Below are 13,548 nucleotides of genomic sequence, written 5' to 3'. Positions count from 1 at the left end.
TGTGGGGTTTAATAAATGAGGTTATGAATTTAAAGCATCTGATGAAAATGCCCCATAGATAGTAGGTGCTCAATACACAGTGGCCAATAATAATAATAATAATAATAGGGGCTTCCCTGGTGGTGCAGTGGTTAAGAATCAGCCTGCCAATGCAGGGACCATGGGTTCAAGCCCTGGTCCGGGAAGATCTCACATGCCACAGAGCAACTAAGCCCGTGCGCCACAACTACTGAGCCTGCATGCCACAACTACTGAAGCCCGCGCACCTAGAGCCTGTGCTCCACAACAAGAGAAGCCACCGCGATAAGAAGCCTGAGCACCACAACAAAGAGTAGCCCCCGCTCGCTGCAACTAGAGAAAGCCCACGCGCAGCAACGAAGACCGAACGCAGCCAAAAATAAAATAAATTAAATAAATAAATTTATTAAAAAAAAAATAATAAAATTGTGGGCAGTTCCTATCACAGTCTTGGTTCATTTGGGGTCACTTCCAGACGAGTTCTCCTCCCACAATTTGTATTAGTTTAATGAACTGTTAGACCAAAAAGCAGAATTTTACACCTCATCAGTTTCAAAGCTGAATCATTTGGGTGTGTTACCTGTTGAAGGAATCCTTCCCACATTCAGTAATCTCTGCATCTTACCTCCCACCCTTTCTAATTCTTATAAATCATCACACATTTATTGTCTGATTTAGGTCTGTCGTCTCTAAATTCTTTGGGAACAGTTTTCCACCAGCTATACATACCTAAATATAATCTCCTCCAGGTTTATAGTGTCCCTAGTTATCACGAGGAAGATCTTGTCAAATTGAGGCTTCAAACGTTTACTGACCCTGTTACCGTAACCAGACTCTGGGCTGGGTGCAGGAGTTGCCAAAATACAAGATCCAGTCCCTGTCTTCAGAAGCTTCCAGACCAGTGGGCACTAGGGACACCAAAAAGCAGGTACAACGCAGAATGGCCTTCCCTGCAAGGGGAAGCAAGGAGGGTCAGATGGCACAGACGAGGGCCATCTTGTCCCCCTCTGAGGTTCAGGAAGACTTCCCAGAGGACAAGGTGCCTGAGTTTAATGTACAGGAGGAGAAGGATTTAGCCAAGCAGAGGAAACTTCAGAGGAAAGAATCCATCCAAAAGCAGGGCATGGAGGAGAGAGGAGATGGCAAAGGAGGGGAATTGTCCAGCTTGTTAGGGCCAGAGCCCAGGGTACCCGTGGGGCAGTGGACCCCAGGGGCCCACATGAAGGGTAGGAATGCCATGCACATACTGCTCTATCACCCCACACACAAAGAAGAGCAACTGAAGGATTTTACACAGGGAAGTAACGTGATCCAAATGGCATTTAGGAAGATTACTATAGCCTTGTATGGGAGGAGAGAAAATTTTTTCAAGAAGCTTTTCAGTGCCACAGCTGAAGGCAAAGAAATCCAGAAGAAAGTCTAAGTTTCTTTATTTGAGGGCTAGATTTTAAAGGCATTACGCTTGGGAGGAGAAGTTACAATGTTCTCACAGTAAAACAAGTAAAGGGAGTCATAGAATTGAGTTGGGTAGGACATCACACGGCCACCTGGACCACGTCCCTGCTTTGATGCAGCCATGGTGTTTCAGCTGGCGTAATGGTGCCAAGACAGCTGAGGCTTGGGAATCGAAGTGACTGGTCCACGTGATAGAACCTGCAGTCACGGGTGGAAGGCCGAGATGTCGGCTGCCGCTATGCCTGGAGACCTCTCTCCACTGCAGGCCCTTGCCATGACGATATGGCGAGTGGAGAGGACACAGAACGGGAAACTGGCTTCTGCCTTCAGATCTGCCTGGAATGAACAACTGTATTCAGTTTCTTGATGCACAGTCATGGCAGTGACGATCCTCACGCAGAGAATTTTCCGTTTATTCCCCTTTTTGAAAAATAATAGCCAAATGGGACACTCCATCACCTGTGCTCTGGGACAAAAATTTTTGAAGAGGTTTATTTTAAGAAGAGAAGCATTTGCAGAGATGGCTCTTACTACCTTATAGATTTCTAAAGTGCATCAGGTCTTCTGAGGTATCCTTGCTAATTCGAGAATGTCAGGAAATACAAAAGCACTAATTTCCAGAGACGTGAGCCTTGAGCCATTTTCTGGCCCTAGCCTATTATTGATACTTTATAGGGTAAGTCAAAATGGGTCAGATCTGGCCAAGAGAAGAGCAAGGGAAACATTCTTGGAGGGAAGGAGGAAGGGAACAATCTAAGCTAAGAATGAATGTGAAAGACTAAAGCTGCAGAGATGGACTAGGGTGTTCTCTTGTCAAGACAAAAGAAGATGACACCATACGTAACAGTAGGCAGGTGCTTTGTTTCACTGTTTAATAATAATTACAGCTAGTTTTTATATAGTTCTTATCCTGTGCCCAGCACATGCATTAACTCATGGGAGTCTCACAGTAACCCAAGGAGATGGATACTATTATTGCCCCCACTTTACAGGAGAGAAAACCAAGTTGCAAAGAGATTGAGCAATTTGTCCACCCTCACACAAAGAGAAATTAAACCTAGGGAATTTGGCTTTTAACCTGACACTAGGAAGAGTTGCATTCAGCTGTATTTTGTTCTTGTCGATTTTATTAATAGCAGATGCAAACAGGATTTTAAGATCATTTGTTCTGAGTTGAAAACACATGCCTTGGCTTTAATTCACACCTGGGGGAATTTTAATTTCTTGGTTGTGCTTCCTTGAGGCCCATATTATTTTCAAAAGTATAATTGGAAAATATAAAATAATTATGGATACTGGCTTCTAGATTAAACAACTGCTGAACCTGGGCAAACAGATCAAATTAAGGCTGAATCTCTTTCTTATGAAAATTTTCCTTATTTTATATGTAGGAGTTTGTTTTTGTTCTTGTTGAACTCCGGGACTTAGAAGTAGACATATTTATTTAGTTTGACCCAAATCTAGTATGTGTTGCTTGGTCTATTCTTTTTAGTTTATTGTATCTCTTAATCTTCTACACATGCAACCAGGGACCTCAGTGATGAGGGCATTGGAAAAATCTAAACAAACAATAAATTCTGGCTACATGATTCCCTATAAATGGAGTGCTTAATAAAATAATGCTTGGAAACATGATGTTAGAATGATCAGATCTGTATGAAGTAACCAAATTATAAATTTCCAGTGCTTGCCATAACTGGTAATATTTTTTCTTATAGCCTGAAATATTTGTGATCAGTATTCTGTACATGATAAAACAAAACAGTTCTTTGTTTTGAGAAGTAAATGTGGTTCGGTATTAGATGGTTCAAATAAACCTAGAAGCCATGATGATTTACTCCTAATTCTGAAGGTTCAGTTACAAGCCCCATCTTCTTGGTTGCCCCATTGGAGTTCAGAAAACTACTCTTTCCTTGGCAATGACTGAACACCCTCACAGAAAGCTTCCCTGAACGTTCACCTGGCACAGGCCCTGGCACACTCAGGTGGCACCTGGTGTCTGTCCTCAGTGGCACCTGGTACTGAGAACAGCATTCCAAATTGCCAATAGTCTCAATTGGCATAGAGCTTTGCTTTAACTTATTCACTTGTTCCTGGCTGTTCTCTTTTCCTTGTGTAGTCCAAACAGTTTAGCCATTCCACAAGTGTTTATTAAGTACCTACTCTGCTCTAAGGACTGAGGAAAGGATGGTAAGTTAGAATGACATAGCCACTGTCCTCACAGACCTGATGGTCTAGAAGGGAAGATACAGTAACAATAAAGCATGACGGTAGAAGCACAGTATGCAATGGAGATGCGTAGAGAATATAAATATCAGAATAAATACACTAAAATGTTGAAGCAGTTCTCCTTAAGTGGTGGGACTTTAGTTAACGCTTTCAAATTTAGTACCGTATTTCAAAGTCTTTCCAAGTTTAATTTAATGGGCAAAGATATTTTTATAAAGGGAATTTTAAGAACAAAATATATTTTTAGTCTATTTAAATACTTAAGTTTTAAGATTTTCTTTTACTATTATCAAAAATAAATTTTCAAGGCTTCCCTGGTGGCGCAGTGGTTGAGAGTCCACCTGCCGATGCCGGGGACACGGGTTCGTGCCCCAGTCTGGGAAGATCCTACATGCCGCGGAGCGGCTGGGCCCGTGGGCCATGGCCGCTGAGCCTGCGCGTCCGGAGCCTGTGCTCCGCAACGGGAGAGGCCACAACAGTGAGAGGCCCGCGTACCGCAAAAAAAATAAAAAAAAAGATTCATATTTATTCTCTTATGAAGCACCATTTTTCAGACAGTGACTCTAGACCCCATTCAACCTAACAAAGCCCTTCCTTCAATTATGCCACCATTGGCTGCCTTAGACAAACACACTTCCCATTTTGAAAGGTCTTAGGCAGCCCTCACCACCACATTGCCTCTCCATGAAATCTCATCTACCTCATTCTTCCTCCTCTCAATTTCATGAACAGATGCTGAAGAATACAAACTGTAGTCACATGAAAGTTTAGACTATTCCATGAATTTATCCTCAGATTCTCTTTCAGAAGCTCTGATGTCAACAAAACAACACATAGATTACATTTGTTTATATAAGTGAAATCAACAAGATCATCAATTATAACAAGATAAAAGACCTTGATTATGTCCAAAGACCAAGATGATTTAGAAGGAAGCCAGCCAACGTGAAGCAGCATCCAGAAACTTTACAGATGCTCTGCTGTCGGTATCTGTTTGATAAGGTTGCTATTTCCAATTTGAAGGTAGAAGTCTGTGGTCCTCATTTCTTTGTAATGCTAAAAGTAAACCAAGAATAATTTCCTCAGGTGGTAAATGCGTTTTCCTAATAATAAAAGTAATAACACAAGTTTGTTAGAAAGAACTTACAGAGCCCAGAAAAAGTTTATTGAAGAAAACAAAACCCCACAATCCAACTGAGAGATGCCCACTTTCACCTTTAAATCCCTGTAGAGTTGGTTTTATACTGATTGTAGGGTATATTCTGCCCTTTTCACTTAACTTACGTTGGGAGTATGTCATTACTTTATATATATTTCTTTTCACGGCTTTCTAATACTCTATTGAATGGATATACTACTTACTTAATGATTCTCTTATTTATGTATGTTTAGATGATGCCTATTATTTTGCTATTATGTTATAATGAATATTTTGCATTATACACACATCTAAAAGACTCTAATAATTAATAATACAGATCAAATTAAAAATTTGAAGACATGTAAACATGTTTCTGCAGGTTATAAATCATAAATTATCCTTGCTTTCCCACCCTCAAGGTGCTTTTTTACATGACCAACCAACTTAAAAACATCTACAATTGTTAGTGCACCAACCTTTTCATTATCTGTTTTCAAATTTGTTTTAATATCCTGCTTTATTTCAAAAATTCTTTAATGGAACTTGGAAGTTTTTGCCTTTTAATGCAATATGTATAGTTATCTTTTCTGAATAATAAATTACCCCAGAACTTAGCCTAAGACAACAAATATTTACAATCTCACACAATTTCTGTGCATCAAATACCCAGGTGCAGCCTAGCTGGGCAATTCTGATTCAGGGTCTCCTATGAGATTCTAGTCAAGCTATCAACCTACAGTCATCGCAAGCCCTGAGCGGCTGGAAAATCCACTTCTAAGCTTACTCATATGGTTTTTGGTAGACTATAGTTCCTAACTGGCTGTTGGCTGGAGTCTTTGTTCCTTACCTTATGGGCTTCTCCATAGAGCTGCACAATACGGCAGCTGTTTTCCCCAGAGTGAAAGATTCAAAAGAGACAGAAAGAGAAAGGATGCCACAAACAGAAGCTACAGTTTTTTGTAACACGTACCATCACTTTTACCATACTCTGTTGGTCACAAAGACCAACCTTGGTACGGTGTGGGAGAGCACCACACGAGGGTGTGAATACCAAAAGAAGAGGCTCATTTGGATTTTATTTTGAAACCATAAAATCTTAGAGACTGACTACAACATACAGTAATCTTTATGAGGACCCAAAATACGTTTGTAATGATCTCCTGTCAAAAAATCCTTCATGAGCTGCTACTTAGAAGACAGTTTACCACTACCTAGTAAGTTTGAATATTCACCGGTCCTACAATCTCAACTCTAGGTTTAACTTCCTAAAGAACGTCTTTCAGTCTTTCACATGTGCACCAGGGCACATATAAGAATGTTCTATGCAGTAGTGTTTGTAGTAGAAATCAATTAATAACAGTCCAGATGCCCATCAATAGAATAAAATAACACAATTAATTGTGGGGTGTTGGTATAATAAAATGCTATACAGCAGTAAAACTGATGGAATAAGAACTACCCACATCAGTCCTGTTGCAACCATTGAATGAAAAAAGCAAGACACGGGTATGATATATTTCACAGTAAAGTAAATTTAAAAAGCACATCGTAGGGGCTTCCCTGGTGGCGCAGTGGTTGAGAGTCCGCCTGCCGATGCAGGGGACACGGGTTCGTGCCCCGGTCCGGGAAGATCTCACATGCCGCGGAGCGGCTGGGCCCGTGACCCATGGCCACTGAGCCTGCGCGTCCGGAGCCTGTGCTCCGCAACGGGAGAGGCCACAACAGTGAGAGGCCCGCGTACCGCAAAAAAAAAAAAAAAAAAAGCACATCGTATAGTAAAAAGATTACAATAATACTTTCAATAAGAAAACGGTGGTTAACAGAAATGATGCACTCACTATGCAACAGGCACTGCGATAAGCATGTCAAGTTGTTTTGTTTTCATTTACTCCTCACAACAGGTAGAAGGTTAAAATTAGTCTTTTTTTCCTCCTTTTCCAGATGAGAAAGCTTAAACTTATAGAAATAAAAACATTTTCCCAAGTTCACACAACCAGTATGTCATAGAGCTAGGATTTGAACCCAGGCAGAATGATTCTACAGCCAACTGTCCTAACTGCTAACTTAAAATCTGGGTTTGTTCCTAGATTTAGCTCCATGTGTCAATGACAAAATGAAACATTAAATTGCTTACGTGTTGAAATGATGTCTGAATGGATACCTAGTCCTTGCACGGGTGAATGGGCCAATTCACCATCTCTCCAGGTTCTCCCGCCTCTCTGCACTGTGCCCTGACAATGAAATAGACCTCGCCTTTCTACTAGGATTCCAGGCGACTCTCCTGTAAACACCAACTGGATAACAGGGCATATTTATTGAGCATTTACTGTAAGTCAGGCATTCATCTAAGTGTTTAGATGCACTAACTCATTGGATGCTCAAAACACCCTCTGTGGTAGATGTTACTATGATGCCTATTTTACAGGTAAGAGAACAGGCTTTGAGAAAACTGTTCCCAACAATTACACAGCTTGTAGGTGGCAGTGCCAGGACTTAAACCCAGGCATTCTAGCTTCCAAGCCTATGGTCGTAATCACTCATATACTGCCTCCCATGAAGTATTATGCTTAGAGTAAAGGCACATAAGGAAAAAACTGGCTCTTTTTCTAATGAAATATATAAAATATAGAGACTTCACTGATATTCTAAAGAATTTCCATTATCAGATTTTCCTAAGGTGTCAAAAAATGTAACATTTAACATGTGTACTAGGAAAAAATATGATGGCTTCATCTTGGAGACAGTAAGAACAATTCAGTGGTGTTTGAGGTTTTTTTAATTGAAGTATAGTTGATTTACAATATTGTATTAGTTTCAGATTTACAGCAAAGTGATTCAGTTTTATTTATATATATATGTATATGTGTATATATATATAAACTTTTTCAGATTCTTTCCCCTTATAGGTTATTATAAGATATTGAATATAGTTCCCTGTGCTATATCTTGTGGTTTATCTATTTTATATATCATAGTGTGAATCTGTTAATCCCAAACTCCTAAATGCTCTTGAGTTTTTAATTTAATTTTGTTACAAGTTCACTGTCTTTCTCATCTCAAGCTAACAAGATTTAATTCAACTAGTTAACACATTACAGGCATTTGATACACATTTATTTACTTTAAGTAATTTTTTAGAGTGAGGAATAACATTTTATATATTAATCAAAATTTGGGGGCTCCCACTATATATGAGGTTCTAGAACAAAACATATCAAGTTGGAAAACACACAGTCTCTGCCCACAGGAGTCCCCAGCCTACTGGTTACAGTGCATATAATGACAGTGCATATAATTACCATTCAACGTGTTAGGTTCTAAAACAGAGGAATACACTCTACAAGTGACTGACTCAATTTACGCTGCCCTAAAAAATAGGTGACTTTTGAACTGAGCCATACAAGATAAGTGCCCATCACTAGGCAGAAACGGAAAGGAAGGGCATTTCTGGTAGAGGGCACAGCACGGTCAAAAGTGTGGAGGCACAAAAGCGTACCACATGTATAATTTTTGCTGCCAGGGCACAAATTGCTTAGGGGGACATGGTGGAAAATGATCCTGGAAAGGCCAGTGGCAGGAGATTATGAAGGCCTTTGCCTAACTCCATAGTTAGGCCTGGAGGCAACAGGGAAGTAAAGATTTTTTAAGCAGGAGGGTATCATGGCTATTATTTTATAATGACAACTCTGGTGAAGCGAGTCTGAAGGTTATTTTAACAATTCAGTCAAACGATACCAGGAGACTGAACCTTATGAAACAAGTAGTATTTCGGACCCCATTTTACAGATGAGAAAATCAAGGCACAGAGGAATATAACACCTTGTCCAATGCTGCATAGCTGGTAAATAGGGGAGCCAAATTCAAACCCAGGTAGTGGGACAGTAATGTCTCCTGCACGTGTCTCTGCTCTGCCAGGTCGGCTGATGATCATGGCAGGTGAGAAGGGAGAGAGCTAGCTGGCAGAGCCTTGAGCTTGAACTACAGAGCAGACTGGACGGTGCTCCCAGAGGACACTACGTGGATCACAGAGAAGAAGCAGGTTGGGTGAGGAATCGATGAATTCCATTTCAGACATGAGTGCAGGAGGTCTGTGAGAGCCAGGCCATGACACCAGAGGGCTGTTGAAAATGCCAGGACTAAGCTTCAGGAGAGGTGTGGGCAGAGAAAGTCAACCCAGACATGGAATACTCTGCTAAATAGACTCCGTTCCACCCAAGACCCACATCCTGAAGACGCAGAACCTGAGGCCCTGAGAGGCAGTTCAGAAGACAGAGCTCTAGAGCCAGACTCACGTTCAAATGCTAAGCTTAAATGTACGTTCTGGGAGACGTTTCTTCACTTTTCCAACCAGAGTTTTTCATTCATTAATGGAGACTATAATACTTCATGTGTCACACTGTTATAAGGATTTAAATTAATATGCATATAAAGCACCTGGCACATTGCTTTCCAAAAGTAAGTGTTCAGTAAATGGTGATCATTATTATTATCATTTCTATTTGTCGAAGGTGAGGCGAGAACATAGAAAACGGTCTGGGCAGCCAGCGCCGTTACCCTCTTGGCAGTTTTTCCCATAAAATTCTCTTACCTACATGGAATTGTCACGAATATCTCAACCCAAGAAAAGAAGGTCCTTTTGAGGAACATGAGTTCTCTATTTGCCAAAAGAATAACCTAGAGAAATGAGATTAAAAATTGTATATATGTGTATGATAAAATATAAAACCTGGATTGAAAACAAAGCAAGTGTCACATTTCCTAGATTCTTAAGTGACTGAGGCAAATTCATGGGGTGGCTCATGGCCCCTAAGGCAGAGTCAGGGCAGATGAATGGTAGAAAGTACGCTTTCAGCCATGGTCACCTGGCTCAAGATTTTCCATTGCGACAATATCTATGTCCACAAGGGGCACATCTCCCAAGAAGGGCGGTATTTCAGGAGTCACAGAAAATCTTGAGATCTGAAAACCCAACAGAAAAGACTTGAACTTGGAAATCAAGTAGAAGCTTTAAAGACTGAAGGCTATGTAAGCATTTATGTATCACTTTGTCATTCCCAGCTCCTTCAGCCGTGTTTTATTTTGGGATTCAATGTGGTGACTAACAACGTGGTTATTTAGGCAACGACCTTAGGTTTGAAAAATTCCAGAAGAAGAGAATTTCTGGGAAAAGGACTCTAATTCACATTACACACACACACCCCCCCCCCCACATATACAAAGTTCAAAACACAAGCCAATACACTTAAAAAGGAAAAAGGACATTGGAAATAAATGAAATTTATTGTTTAATTTGATTGCCTCTAAGATAATATGTTCAGTAAGGATGTGAGTATAAGCAATGTGGAAAAAGTAAAAAATTGAAGGAAAAAAAAAAGAAGAAGAGGAAGCAGTGCCAACCTCATCCTTTAGAAATAAGGAGAGATGTTTCGAGATAAAAATCTTTTTCCCTCCCCACTAAAGATTCCTGGCCTTTTCACTTCTCTTTTCTGAACATTGCTGCAGAGCGTCAGATTCTGCTGGTTCGCTCTCCTTCCATGTTCCCGCCCCAACCCGTGCTTATCTGAATATATAAGCCTGCCCTTTGCTCAGATTTATGGGTCGAGCCAGAGCTGTGTGTATTTACAGTGTTCTGACCCGAAGACCCCAGGCCGAAGGAGAAGAGGAGGAAACTGAGCCCATTCCATAAACAGAGACAGATATGAGGGGGAGGTAGAAGGCCTTGCTAGCACTTAACATTTTTAACTATTTGGCCAAGCTTAAGAATTAGTGATTAGATTAGAGCAAAAGAAAAACGAGGGACGAGAGTGCAGACTTGGGGGGGAGTAAACTGTGTATTTTTGCTCTAGTCACTTGGAGGGTCTAGGTTGCCAGATGGGAGTGGGGTTAAATTTAATGTGAAAGGTCCGAAAGAAAGTTGGTAACTTGGATACAGAGGGAGCTCTGGGAAGGCAGACGGTGTACAAAGAGGAGGATATAAACAACATTTAATAAGTTGGAAAATTTCTCCAACCACAAGTTGAACGTCTTGCGTGTAGCAAGACTTCTTGCGTTTTTTAAACTGTAATGGGTTATAGAAGAAAAATCTCCTGTTCCGTGCTTAAATGAGAACACATTGCCATAGATTACCAAAACCTAATCAATTTTGAGCTGAAATATTTTTCTCAGGGTCTGGTGGCCACTTGAAAGCAATTCCACTTTCAAACAGGGCTGCTTGGTAAAGGGACCACCCCTATGCAGAGCTCTGGTACACGCACCAGTTCAAATGGGAAAGAAAGAGCAGCTGAATCTTAAGCAGTGCTTGGCACCCAGAAACCGAACCCCTCTTTCCCCAGGGCCACATCTTCACCCATGAGCAAAATGTGAAAGCACAACTTCTGTTTGGGCTATCCTCAAATAATCTACTTGCTGGAAAAACTTGAATTCATGTGGAAAAACTGACCTGCCGACTGACTAAATTAGAAATAATCCGGCATCATAAGTAAAGGCTACAATATTCACTGGAGATCTCAAAAGCAAAGCACCTGGGACAACAGAGTAAGTGAATCACCCACAAATCAATTTACATTGCAACAGAGCAAAGAGCTGTGATGTATGAGATTTGACCCGTGATTGGAGAATTTGTGAAATGCCATGGAGTTGTTTCTTCTTGCTCATCTTAATATAAAGCAATCTGGTTCCCATGATGTTCCCTGTTAAAGCATCTGCTAGAATGATATTGTTTGATTGGAATTTTTTTTGTTTTCTAAGGTATGGTCTGGGTACTGAAGAGTATCATTATTATTCTAAATGGGTTTCTGCGGCTTGGATTGAATTATCACTAACAACTGCATGAGAACATGTGTGTGCTCAGCACTGTGTGTGGCACTTCATAAATGTTAACTTGTTTATTAGTATTATATTATTATTAAAGTCATCAGTAGGAAATCCAAAGTAAAATTGATTCTACAACTGAACTTTGAAAAATGTATAATGCAAAAATGCGCTGAAATGCATCCTCTTTTCCATTTATATTTATATTTGGCATTTTCTGTTCAAAATCAAACATAAAATTCAAAGCTGTGGAGCTAAAGAAGGCATCTGAATTATTCCGTCAGGGCAAACTGAGTACACAGCAGTGAAAACTTGGGCTAAAGGTGCTGAATGGGAAACAGGTACCCTAACCAGGTTGCATTTCTAAAGTCAAATGAAATGCATGATATTCCAGAAAACTAACTTTTTCTTGTTAGCATTTTTTAACTTTCCTCTAAAATAACAAAACTTCTGCTTTGTCAATAACGCATGCTCAAAACAGATACAAGTGCATGATGAGGATTTCAGAGGAATTTGGGGACTATTATATCGCAGCTAAAATGCCTTCCTGTGTCATTTCTTTTGAGATCCATTTGCCGGTGAAATCATTTTGTTCTCTAATATGGTGTGGATCATAGCAACAGTTCAGATGTAACCATCTAGGAGCAGAGGCCTAGCTCAGTGTGCCAGAAAAAAAAAAAAAAAAAAAAAACCCGCACCACAAAGAGCATTGAGATGAATGGCTCTATTTTATGAGCCATAAAAGTTTTATTCATCTTGACACTGAAACAGGTTTAGGCAGTGAGTTGACACGCCTTAAATAAATAAGTGGAATTAATTCCCCAGCCCTTGAAACAATAGCAGTATGCACGTAGCACACGGAGAAATGCCCCATTGTTTCCTGTGGCTGCCTGATACCGATATTATTTGTGTTTTTCTGTGCTGCTGCCTCAGGGGCCTGGTTGATCCACTTCAGATTCATCCCCTGTTTTATTAGAGGTTGAAAAAGGTTCAAGACCTGTTTGCACCACAGCTCCCACCGACAGCTAAGGAACCAGTTTGGCGTCTGGTTTGTCTGTTGTTTTACTGCTGACCTTCCAATCAACTTTAACCCCTGACCTCCGGAGGCATCTATCATGACAAGAGGCTGTTTAACACAAATGGTGCCCATTTATAGGGGAAGAGACTCAGAAGATTTCCTTTTTATGAAGAATTTAGTTTTTCACCCCTCTTTTCTCAGTCACCACAGGTGAAATCCCTCTTAGCAGCTGGCTTATGAAATAATGGGAAGGGAGGCCTTAATGAGCAGAAAGCACCCTCAGCTGGAGATAAATATATGCAAATGAGATGCACAAACAAAAGAGCCTGGACAGAGAAATATCTGCAATTCCAGCAAAATGCTGCCTGCAGCTCCAAGATGAACAGCTTTGATAAAATGGTAACAAAAAGCACCTTTTTATTCTCCAGCGTGTTTTACATTGCAATAGGCCATTGTCATTGCAAGCCAGTGGAGCATGCAGGGGTTTTCTGCACTGTTTCAGAAAACTGTTTAAACATTTGTTTTAAGGCATTCATGAAATATAATCAATGGACTGCTTCTGTGTTGTCGTTGTGATTTTTTTTTTTCCTGAATATGTTTTAGATGTGACTGTAGTTCTTTTACCTGTTGGTCTTTTCATAGTTTCATACTGCTGTCTCGCTGAGCTATTTCACGTTTTGGTGACTGTTTCTTCCACGGGCCAGAATGATTTTTTTCTTTTTAATTTCAATGAAAAGAGACGTCAAGTTAATAACTAGTAAGAATCGGCTTTGAGGAAGGGTTTGAGCCATCACAGACCAGCACCCAAACAACTAGTTTTAATGATGGCAATCAAGTGTGTAGAGCTAATTCAAAGACAGGCATGTAACATGCTGAT

The 13,548-nt window shown here is 40.4% G+C and overlaps 1 long non-coding RNA gene across 2 annotated transcripts in view; it reads right to left on the bottom strand.

Annotated features, from left to right (window-relative positions):
- Positions 1–1,476: 1,476 nt before the first annotated feature.
- The window catches only part of LOC309834022, a 53,551-nt gene continuing 41,479 nt past the window's right edge, over positions 1,477–13,548 (bottom strand). The window contains exons 5-6 of one of the 2 annotated variants that reach the window (XR_014297832.1): positions 4,600–4,758; positions 1,477–1,939 (exon numbers count right to left, since the gene is read on the bottom strand). This is a non-coding gene — a long non-coding RNA (uncharacterized lncRNA). The remainder of the gene's footprint in view (positions 1,940–4,599; positions 4,759–13,548) is intronic. The other variant, XR_014297833.1, reaches the window with a different exon arrangement.

This window comes from Grampus griseus (assembly GCF_964374135.1).
Source record: "Grampus griseus genome assembly, chromosome: 15".
NCBI classification, from domain to species: domain Eukaryota; kingdom Metazoa; phylum Chordata; class Mammalia; order Artiodactyla; family Delphinidae; genus Grampus; species Grampus griseus.
Note: the sequence above shows the minus strand (reverse complement) of the source record. Positions and strands in the feature narration are given on the sequence as shown.